General features: G+C 34.3%; 1 long non-coding RNA gene across 1 annotated transcript; it reads left to right on the top strand.

Annotated features, from left to right (window-relative positions):
• The first annotated feature begins 319 nt into the window (after positions 1 to 319).
• On the top strand, positions 320 to 10,527 carry LOC149412782 (uncharacterized). The gene is made up of 3 exons (XR_016304265.1): positions 320 to 431; positions 8,519 to 8,702; positions 8,790 to 10,527. It is a non-coding gene; the product is annotated as an uncharacterized LOC149412782 (long non-coding RNA).
• Positions 10,528 to 12,189: the final 1,662 nt, after the last annotated feature.

The raw sequence follows: 12,189 nt of genomic DNA on the forward strand, positions 1-12,189 counted from the left end.
TATTTCGCACTTGTACCTAATTTTAAGTGTTGGTTAAGGAAATAATTCTAATTCCCCGAATTTTTTTCTTTCCCTCTGGTGCATTTGCTTTACGGGTGATCCATCATATTTGGATTAGAGAAACACTCTTCTCATTAAGCGTCTTGCACGTCTGGTAAGTATTGCGTATACAGGACGCTAAAGACGCGCAATACTCACGATACTTATAATAGAACAAATACTAAGTACGAAAGTATCTGAGATATCTGTTCCAAACATCTGTTCTAGTATATTCGCTTCACCTCTACTCCTCTATTTATAACGGCTTCTTGTGTTTTGTGTTCGCACGTTGTCGCGTATGACTATTACGTTAAAATGCCTAAATGTGTGATTAAAAGTTGCCATAATTCATCAAACGAATATAAGAGAAGAGATGACTTATCTTTCCATCGGTAAGTTATCACAAATCCATAGACTAAATACAACTAGACAAGCCGTGTAACCATTTAAAAATAACCTCAACACAATTTTGGTTTGGTTCACGTGCACATTTATGAAAAGGCGCACGCATTGTGTCGCAATGCGAAATGGGCACTGTGCATTGCGTTTTACCTTTTGTTGGTCTAGAGTTAAGCTATTTTGCTTGTCAGCTATGCTGGGCAAGTTCATTTTTTCAATCACAAAAATAACCCAGTTCCAAATATTTTAGATTGTACCTTTCGCGGACTTTATTTTAGAAAATGTAATCAGCTATCTGAAAAAAAAGGTAATTATTCGGAATCGCTGGACAAGGATTATATGAAATATTTTTAAATAAAACCTTCTGATTTACCTTTATTACTATAAAAGGAATCTGGTTGCATTTGGGATATTTTTAATTTTAGCATTTTAATTTTTAATTACGTAAATCGAAAATTCACTCTCGTTGTATGGGATCACAGCTGGAATGGTTTCTGTTGATAATTTTTTCTTTTGTTGGTATTCCTGATACGAGTGGCTATATTTTATACCATGTGCAAATACTAGGTAGGTACTATTTTAGCCAAACTCGAAAAATAAAATAAAGATATTTAGGTATGTTTTATAAAACACAAAAATTAAAAAAGGTGAGGTTATTATAGGTTAGGTTGGATTATTATAGGTTAGGTTGGTTTATTATTAGGATTTAGGTTAGGTTAGGATAGAGTGGATATTATAGGTTAGGTTGGATTATTATAAGTTAGGTTCGATTATTATAGGTTAGGTAGGATTATTATTAGGATATAGGTTAGGTTGGATTATTATAGGTTAGGTTGGATTATTGTAGGTTAGGTTAGGTTATATTATTATAGGTTAGGTTGGTTTATTATTAGGATTTAGGTTAGGTTAGGTTGGATTATTGTAGGTTAGGTTCGATTATTATAGGTTAGGTTCGATTATTATTAGGATATAGGTTAGGTTAGGTAAGATTGGATTATTATAGGTTAGGTTAGGTTGGATTATTATCGGTTAATTTAGGTGTGTTGGGTTAGGTTAGGATATAGGTTAGGTTAGGTTAGGTTAGGTTAGGTTGGATTATTATGGGTTAGGTTAGGATATAGGTTAGGTTAGGATTTAGGTTAGGTTAGTTTAGGTTTGATTATTATAGGTTAGGTTACTATAGTTTAGGTTAAATAAAACAATAATTATAATAATACCTAAATATAAGTTTTTTAAGTAACATAACATAAAAATATTTTATTTTTCGAGTTTGGCCAAAACAGTACTTAACTAGAATTTGCATTCTGAAATTATTCAAATTCTAGCTACTCGTATCAGGAATACCAACCAGAAAAAATGTCATCAACAGAAATCATTCCAGCGATTCCAGCTGTCATCCCATACAACGAAAGTGAATTTTCGATTTACGTAGGTAGTTAAAAATTAAAATGCTAAAATTAAAAATATCCCAAATGCAGTAAGATTCCTTTTATAGTAATTATGGTAAATCAGAAGGTTTTATTTAAAAATATTTCATATAATCCTTGTCCAGCGATTCCGAATATTTACCAAAAAATATATGTACCTTACCGATAGATTGAAGGCAACTTATTAACAAATATCAGAAATTAATAGAATTTCACTAACGACAAGTAAATTTTCTGACGTCATCTTTCAAACAAGTCACAATCATGACGTCATGCAGTGCGTTATACGCTTTTAACGAATACATATAAACAATAGTACATGGCACGAGCTTGCCACATGATAATTATTGATGTGTTGGTTAAAATCACGCGTTTTTACTTGATGCGCGCAAAAAACTTTAGAAGTATTGGTTATTTTTTAGTCTGTCTCTAATTCAGGGTTGTATTAAGTCCACAATTATTTGCGTGTTAAATTATATGAAAAAATCGCGAGTAATTTATTTTGTGTTTACTATTTTAAATACATTTTTCTTTACATTGAAAAAATATATATTACAAAGTATTATAAGTATTTATGTATATTATATATTACACATACCTTTTTGTATTATAACTATTGCTGTAGAGGTGATGAAGGTGGTGGAAGATATGTTACATGAAAAGGAACGTTCATGTAGGCTTAAAATGTTAGGTAGAGGAATAAATATTTTCTATATACATTCCGATAATTATTCTTAAAATGTCTTATTTTCGCTAAGGTTTCCCCACAAACAGAGAAAAAATTGAGAAATGGATATAAGCAATCCGGATTCAATTTTGTGAAAATAACTAGGTAATATTTATTATACATAACATTCGAAAAAATTCCCCCATTCCTCGTATATGTGCACAATCTAATACAAAATTTTACAGCATTGACATTTTTGGTAATAACCTAAAGAAATATCGATATGAAGTAATGCGTAGGTACGATCGATTAATAATATGAGAAATATGGAATATATCAGGAGCATCTCCTATCCTCTTCCTCTCCCCTTCCTTTAACACCAAATTAATTTTAAGATATTAAAACTTCATTTCCAATGAACTTTAACATAAGAAACTTCTGTGGCTTGACTTCAGTTAACTTGTATATTTATATCTATCATTGTATATTATATAAAAGCTGTTTGTTTCTTACAAAATAAGTATATAAATATTTACAAATTTTATATTATTATTTAATATTCATTATCACGATGTCGGAACAGAGTTTTTCTAATTTATTTAAAAAAGGGATTGCAGGCCCTTAACGAATAAATAAACAGGTTTCCTGTTAAATTGTTAGTAAATTTCGAATACATTAATTATCACGATATCGGAACACGTTGACCGTACCATCATCAGGAAGCCATTTGTGCTCAAATCATTTTCATCCCAAACGTTTAGACTGCAATTTCCTTCAGGTCCTTTATAATTTTTGTGCATTCTGTGTGGAGGAGAGAATGTAATATACCCACAAATTAGGTATCGTAGCTTAATCTGAGAAAGGTTATTTTAATTACTGGTTGTTATTGCCTAGCTTTGATTAAGCACCATCTATATATTTCACAAAAATGATACTACAAAAATAAACCGAATAGGCATTTCTCTGAAATCGTATGACATTACAGAACTTAATATACGAAATAAATGTCGGTCCGATCGGCATGCATTTGGCAAGGTTGTTGGCGCGGTTCACTCCAATCCTTGGGAAGGAAGGTACAATCATATTTTTTTCCGTAGATATGTAAAGTTGTGCCTATATTAAAAAAAGGAGACAAACACAATGTAAAAATGTAAAAGCTTATTTAATGGGCATAAATAAATTGATATTATTACCATGCAACCCCCACCCTCCCTTCCCTTCCCCACCCCACCACACCCACGCTGAAGCTCTGTCCTCGTTTAATATGATTTCTCTCGCTTTATTTTGATATTATATTTTATACATTATTAATAAGTACCTAGACTAGTTTTTTATAATGCTGTCTTATAAACCTAACGAAGCGGTTAAAAACAAAATAACTTTTCATTTGATTAGTGTCAAGCCACAAAGTAAACGCTTTCGTTGATAATTATATACTATTTTATTTAAATAATTTTGTAAATTCATAAAACTTCTACTCAATAGTAAATATGTGTACGTTTCCCGTTTTGGTTCAATATGTAGTGTACAGAATCCAAAACTTAAAATGTGAAAATAAAAATCATTTTGTGTTATTTATTAGTCCTTTACCTGATTCAGACCTGGTTAAGCAAAAAATGTTATTTTGGTGACGGTTTTGTATTCAAATTACAACAACAACTCGGTAACAAAATGAACGATGTTCTTTGGTTTCGCTTACGAGTTTGAACGTTTGTACAAGGAGTTTAAACAGAGTTGGGTTGTTGAGTTCATCTCCATATTTGTGACGTACGCTATGTGGTGTCATTTTTAAAAAGGATTTAACTAGACAAGGCTAATCTAGTATAATACATCAATGCACAAATCTTATTATTTTTGTCATAATTATTGTCACTGGTAAGCATACGAACATCGTGCAACCCAACATGCCCCAACATGATAATTATTGATGTGTCACTTATGACTGCTTTACACCATACTTTTTTTCATACCGAACCCCGAATCAGGACCCACACGAAAATTTTTCTCTTTACCCGATCATTATTTTCATACTTACGATCAGTGGAGGCTCGTGACTTTTGGGCGTACTGTAGTGCTAATATTACAAAAAAGGCATTACTGATGTCTTTGTAGCTGAAAAAGATTTTTTCGCACGGATTTCCTGAAAATCTTCATTCGAAAAATAGATTTTTCGAAAAAATAAATAATCGTTTTCAGCTACAACAACATCAATAATGCCATTTTTGTAATATCATCACTCTAGTACACCCAAAAGTCACGAGCCGCCACTGCCTACGATATCATATAGATTAGTTGCCATTAGAGAAGAAATAATATTTTGAAACGGTACTAAATCATCAACAAACAACACGACACAAAAACACCTTGGAACATAAATAAACCACTCACACTTGAACATCACCATAGATCACAATCATGAAATCATCTGTCACTGTCATTTGCGAGCTTTGTCACGTGCTTTATCATTACACAATCGATGTTTTTGTCTACCCGTTCGTCTTTGAACATTTGTCTTAATCATTTTTATATATATGTATCTATGCCTTGGCAAAATTGCCTACCCGATTGATCATAGTATCTCGATCAGTACGATATTTGTATAAAATGTCAGATGGAATTACCAAAACACAGATGCAAAAGCAACGGCTCTCACAACCGTCTCCATAAACAAAGCACACCCTGTTCTATTCACTAATTAAAAAGTATGTTACAATATGAAGTTAACACACATAGATATTCTTTATTCTATGAGTTATCTCTACGTATGTAAAGTTTCGTGTATAATTTCCTCAAAACAAAATGTCAAATCATCAAACATACACGCGAGATTTATAATATCTAACAGTAATACACACTCACGATCAACAATAAATATATACTGTAGTCAATACTTAAACTTTTTATTAATATTTTAAGTATAAAATGCAATATTTTCGCGTAATATAGTTATCAAACGTACACCCGGAATTCATAAAACTTAACAATAATACACATCCACAATCAGTAATAAATGTATATTGTAGTCTTTTTACTAATATTTTAAATATAATTCTAAGTAAACATGCAACATTTTCATGTAAAACAATGAGAGATGTCAAATAATCTTGTCCGCCATCTTAAAATGTACGAAAATCGGCAATACCATCACATGTCTCTCACGGTACCGACTATCAAAATAGAACAAGTCCATTTTTTCATCCCCGATTAGACAAACTGGATGAAAAAAGGTGTCATGTAAAACAGCCATTAGTCTAGCGTTGTTACGCGCGATAAAAGTGATTTATTTGGACTGTGCATTTTGCTAATCAGGGTTGAATTAGGTCGTCATTGCCTCGCGGGTAATATCTGGTTCGCCTTTGTTTTTGTTTTTTTTTGTCATATTTTACATAATTTCCTGCTTTTAACCGCGGCTTCGCTCGCACGGTATTAGAGAGAAATCACTGTACAAAGAATTTTACAACGGGAACGAAAAATTTTTCCGGATGAAAATTTTCCTATGTCACTTCCCAGTTCTCCAACTAGCCCTTCGCAAAAAAATTGCGTTGATCAGTCGCTCCGGTGCGACGCACAGTGGGCTGAAAATCGCCTTTCATAGACATAGAGACTTGAATTTTCAAGGGTATTTTTTGGCTAGAAATGGATTCTGCTGATCATTACTATGCTATAAAATTTCGTACGAAGCAATTGCGTGTACAAATGAAGGAGTTATCATTTTTTAAAGAAAAATTTGTATGGCACTGACATTAAAAATGAGGCTATCTCTGGAATCATAAGGTTGGCCATTCTATCCTTACACACAGATATACTACTATTTATTTGTATTTTTTTGACATACTTCGTATTGTGGCGCAACTTGCGATTTTTTTTTTTAAATCCTCAAAGTTGAAAAAAACACTTTTTAATGTTGATGATTCATTTTAATGCTTAAATGCTTTACATATGAGTATGCTTTGTCTAGTTTACAATATTTTATTTACACTGCAAGCCTAGCAAAATAAAATACACTTGAAAATTCAAGTCTCTATGTCTATGGCTAGCTTTAGACTTGTAAGTTTTTTCGTAAATTTACGACTTCTAGCCAATGGGCATATTGGATTTTTAAAATGCAATATGCCCATTGGCTAGAAGTCGTAAATTTACGAAAAAACTTACAAGTCTAAAGCTAGCCTAAGAAAGGCGATTTTCAGCCCACTGTGCGACGCGAAAGAAGGCCAAACAAACGAACACACTTTCGCATTTATAATATTAGTTAGGAAAACTATTGCTATAGAGGTAGATGGAGGATATGTTACATGAAAATTATTATAAAATAAGTTAGGTATCAGTATAAATCGTCGCTGTGAAATCAAACCGGCATATCTGCAAAATGCTAGTTTTTCACCAGAGCGCTTTAAAGATTTCGCATATGATATTTGCCTTTTAACGTCTGTTTGGTTCACCTCAAAGCCACCTCATGAATGAATAAAATTTAGACGAATACTGCTTATTGAAGTAGTACTTGCAAATAAATCAAAAATTGCTTAAATTAACAGTAAAATGCAGATATGCCAGTATGGCTTTAAAATCAGTGTAATATTTGCTTTTGTGTCAAAGTGGCTTCTTCTTTTGGAACCTGTTTTAGGTATAAAAAAAAGATAATGTTGTCAATGAAAAAATAATTTATTGCTTCACAATTTTTTTATAAACAATTAACATAAAACTGCTCTTCCCTTTGCTGGTAACTTCAAAGTTTCCCAATCGTTTATGGAAATCTGAGTAAATTGACGGTATTATCCCGGCGGTAACTAACTTTAGGATACAATTTTTCTTCTTCTCATCAATGGTCTCTTGGAATAAGCTTGCATCAGAACAGGATTCATGCTCCCATTGCCCCGTCTATTCCCTTTCTTCGCCTCCTCCCAGGCATGTGATCCGTAGGATGTTTTGAAGTAAAAGTTGCCGTCGTCTTTAATTACTTTAAACATTCGAATGTCCAAAATGGGTAAAATTACCTGGGGGTCCTTCAGAGCTTTTATATCAAAAAGTCCTCATGATTCAACTCATGAACCAGGTAAGGCTTGCCACTTTTCTTTGCCGTTTTCATGGCCATGGCGTATTGGGAAGGTAAGTATATAGGTCCGCTTTGGAGTGTTCTTTTAACTTATTTTTCAATGGTTGAGTGAACCGAATCTACCTTGTTTTGGGTGTGGTCCTTTACTAAAAATTTGTGAGTGATAGATTTTATGTTTTTTACTGTTGTAACAGTATATTTGTACATTGCCATCATAAACTTATTTTTTTGTTGTCCACAACAATTATCGTTGTAAAAGACAACGTCTATTGGACAGTCAGCTTTGTCATTTAAATGTTGCAGTCATTTCAGCACACAGCTCCGAATCTAAATAACGCTTCTTTTTCCCTGTGTTGGTTCACTCTTCCACGGGTTTTAGACTCGTATTCCTCACCGCAGTCTCGCATCTTTCAGTTTGCTAAAGTTTTTTGCCTATTTTAATTTATTTTTTTAACCGGGAGAAATTTTACCCGGGTCAGACTTTTTGGCATATATGCCGGTTTGTTTTGGTTGAGGCTGCTATAAACGCTTTTGTTAAGTGCAAACCGGATTATCTGCCAATAAGTCATACAATAAGTCATATCTGGGTAATAATAAAAATGTACTATTGTGAGATAATTCAGTTTTACTTACATGATGGACGCATTTCCCCCTTGAAAGTTTTGAAGCAACTGGCGTACTGCGGAATAGGTCTGTCTTCTGCTAAAAAAAGTTGCGATTCCCGCGTAAATGCATACCGACCCAACGCCATCTGACAGATTTTTATTCAACTATACGACATGCCGGTTCGACATAAGAATAGAAGGGAAAAAAAGAAATTTTTTGACACCAATAACTCAAAAGCTCCATTTTTGCACATATGCCGGTTTGATTTAACAGCGACGAAATATTTTCTGTACGCATTCTAATAATTATTCTTAAAATGTATTTTTTAAGGTTTCCCCACAAACCGGAAATAATGGAGAAATGGATAGAAGCAATCCGGATTCAATTATGTGACAACAACTGGCTACCATCAGCAGGAAACCGCGTTTGCTCTATTCATTTTCATCCCAAACATATATATCTAACTGCAAGCGGCTTCCGACGTTTAGACTGCAAAGCTTTGCCTGTTTTTTCGGTAATTATTTTGTTTGATTTCTTGTGTGAAAACTTAAGCGAGTTTATCAATGATTGATCAGATTTTAATTGATAATGTCGTTTTCAGGCTGAAGTCGGACAGTTGCTGTCTGCTACGGCCGCAGGTCCTGTGAAGAGAGATACCGTCATTGTTTCTCCTCAAACAGGACTGGTTCTCGATCCTGCTGAAACTTCTACTGTAATCAACAAGCCGCCTCCTCGACCAGAATTGCAACAACCGAATCAATCCGCAAATGATTCTCTTGCTTCTTTTTACTGTGTTCAAGCTCCTAGATCAGATTTAAAACTAGAATTAGGGGAATCCGATATTCTAAATGAATCATTTTTTTCTACATCTCCATTACTTGAAACACCAAGAGAAAAACAACTTATAAAAGAGTTGCGAACAAAATGGATTTCATTAAACAAAGCCCGATGTAAAATAAAATTATTGCAGCGACAAAACGCAAGATTAAAAAAAAGAGTATCATCACTTAAAAGAAGAAATATCGTCCTTGAAATCACCAAATGCCGAAAGAGCTGTTGCACCTAAAAAATAAAATAAAACCATCCTCCTGTACTCTGTAAGATGTCATTAACTCTTAGTTTTTATTCCCCTGCTGCGTACAAATACATGCAAGAAGTGTTTGATTTATGTCTTATGTCCCGTATTTACAGCTGAAGTATTTAGGCACTTAAAAAAGATTTCAAATTAATATGTAATTTAACTATTGACGAAATGGCCATCAGGCAACAACAAATATGGGACGATAAAAAGTGGCACGGGTTTGTAGATATGGGAATGGGAATAAAAGACAAAGTGCATGACTTGGCAACGGAGGCTGCTGCTGGTTTGCATCAATCAAAATTTGAAACTTCCTTTGGGTTATTTCCTTATAAAACGGTTAATTGCAAACCAAATTTGTTTGCAGAAATGTCACGAGGTGGGAATCGAAACAGTTTCTGTGACTTTTGATGGGTGCAGAGACAATATGTTGACCTCATTGGTCGGGTGTAAAATTGATGATTCCAAAAATTTTAAGACTACTTTTGCCCACCCTTCTACTAGAAAGGAGGTGGCTGTATTTTTAGATGCTTGCCATATGGTAAAGTTAGTAAGGAATACATTTGAATAAAAATAAAAAATTATCGACAAAGAGGGCAAGGAGGTGCGATGGAAATTTCTTAAAAAACTTAATACGACCCAAGAAGAGCAAGGCCTGAATTTCACCACTAAATTAACTTATCCAACACATTTTTTCAGAAATCAAATAATGAAGGTCAAACTGGCAACCCAGTTACTAAGCCCAAGTGTTGCCACAGCCATAGAATTTTGTAGAGAAGACTTAAAAATGCCGTCTTATAAAAATTCAGAAACCACCTGCAAGTTTGTTAAAATCTTGAATGATTTCTTCGACGTTTTGAACTTACGAAATCTTAGAGATTTCAGCAATCCTTGTCTCCCTTCAATAAAGAAACCGTATTTAATTTTTTTATATGAAGCCACTGATTATCTTAACCATTTGAAAATAATTGTACGTAGTAGCCAAACAAATGAATAAGATATAAAACTCCTTGTAGATAGTGTAAACAAAACCAGCTACTTGGGATTAGTAGTATGCATACAAAGTCTCAAATATGTTAATGAACATTTAATTGAAGAACATGATTTACAAATTTTACATGACCTACAAATTAAGCCAGCTTCATAGAGTTGAAATAAAAAATAAATTAGAATAAAAATCTGGCTGAAAGAGATTAAAGAAAAAACTCTGAACAAAACATTAAAAACGACATAGAAAACTAATAAAACCGAATTGAATAACTTCAGCACAGGTCACCCTAGTGAGAAGGACTAAGAAATACAACTTACTACACATTATATTTATCATCACATTTTGTATGTGCAATGTTTAAATAGTCGCTATAATAAAAAAATAAAGTTGCCGTTTGGCATACGATCATACGGAGACCATAATAATAACCCGAATACTCGTCAGTTTAAAAGCATTTATAAAAAACTCCTTGGTTATCTTGAGCTAGGATCCGCGTTTAGCGGTAAGTGCATTCCCCTTGAAAATATAGCCTTATTAAACTGTAACAAGTACTACAGCTCTCCAAAAAATAAACCTAACGTCAACGAGTATATCTTCCGATTAATTTCGAGATTTGTGGCGAGAGGATTAACAAAAAAAAAATGTGAAGTCGGGAGTCTCTCAGCCGAACCAAGATGTGGTTTCACAAATGAATAATAGTCCGAGATATATGCGGGTTATGCTATCCATCGTTTTATGTGTTTGAAACCTGCCTTAAATGTGAATTCGTTATTAGAAAACGACAGAAAAACTATAAAGCCTAAATATACAACTTCTTATATAGCAACCAAAATGCTACAATTTTTTTTTAATTCTCTCAATATTCATTCAATGGACCAACCCGCTACACATAATCATTGATTACACTTAATTCAAGCAATAATTGAAAGATTTGTCAATATAATGCTTCATTATATAGCCAAGATGAGCAACATCGCTAACAAATATTCTAGCACAAGGCATGTTTTCAATAAGACTATACTTTTTCAAGGAGGGTAATTAGTACTTTTTGTAATGAGAGTTATCGATACATATATACAAAATATTCAAATTTGTTTCTTGCTACCTTAACAATGATGTACTTTGACCATTATCAATCCCTTCGCTATTCTAATGTATTATATATCTATATCTCTATATTATTGTGCAATTTCAGATACCATGATTATATTTCCTTCTTATTTTTCATGGGTTAAGGTTTGCCCAGGTCTTGGTAGCGGGTGCGTCGGCCAATCTTCTGCGTGGCGGGCCGGTTGGGAGATGCTGGTTGAGGGAGACCCTTTACAACCGGTTACCGCTGTCCGGGCCGCTCGATAGTACAGGGGCCCGACCCTCAGGCTCACGACTAAGGGTGGGCTGCCCCATCAGCGAGTGAAAAAACCACGCCACTGCTGTTGTGCCGGTTCGTGACCGGAGGGGACCCAGCAGCACCGTTTGGGGTGCATTGGATGCCCTATCCAGCCAGACTCTCCCGGCCTATCGCCTAGCATCGCAGCGGATGGGCTGGAACCAAACGCCCATCAGTCCTGGACAGCCTGAACCCCAGATTCCTACCCACCTTTCCTTTCCAGACCTTCCTTTCACCTCATACCCTTACAAAAAAAAAAAAAACTTAAAATCACGAATATACATCAAAATAAATTTAACATCATTACAGCGGCGAGTAGCAGGCGTCCCCGGTGCGGGCCAAAACTGTTGGTAAATTTTGCCAACATTCGCGGCCTGCACACAAATTTAAATTCTGTTCATCACCATCTTTTGTCCCAACGTCCCAACCTTCTTTTCCTATCCGAAACTAAGATAGCCGAGCCGCCAGACTCCTCCTATCTGGACTGCCCGGGCTTTACCCTTGCAAGCAAGTTCCGACTCAAAGGAGGAGTCTACCTCTAAAGT

The sequence above is a fragment of the Hesperophylax consimilis genome, chromosome 22, assembly GCF_061612785.1.
Source record: "Hesperophylax consimilis isolate HC1 chromosome 22, BYU_Hcon_1.0, whole genome shotgun sequence".
NCBI lineage: Eukaryota > Metazoa > Arthropoda > Insecta > Trichoptera > Limnephilidae > Hesperophylax > Hesperophylax consimilis.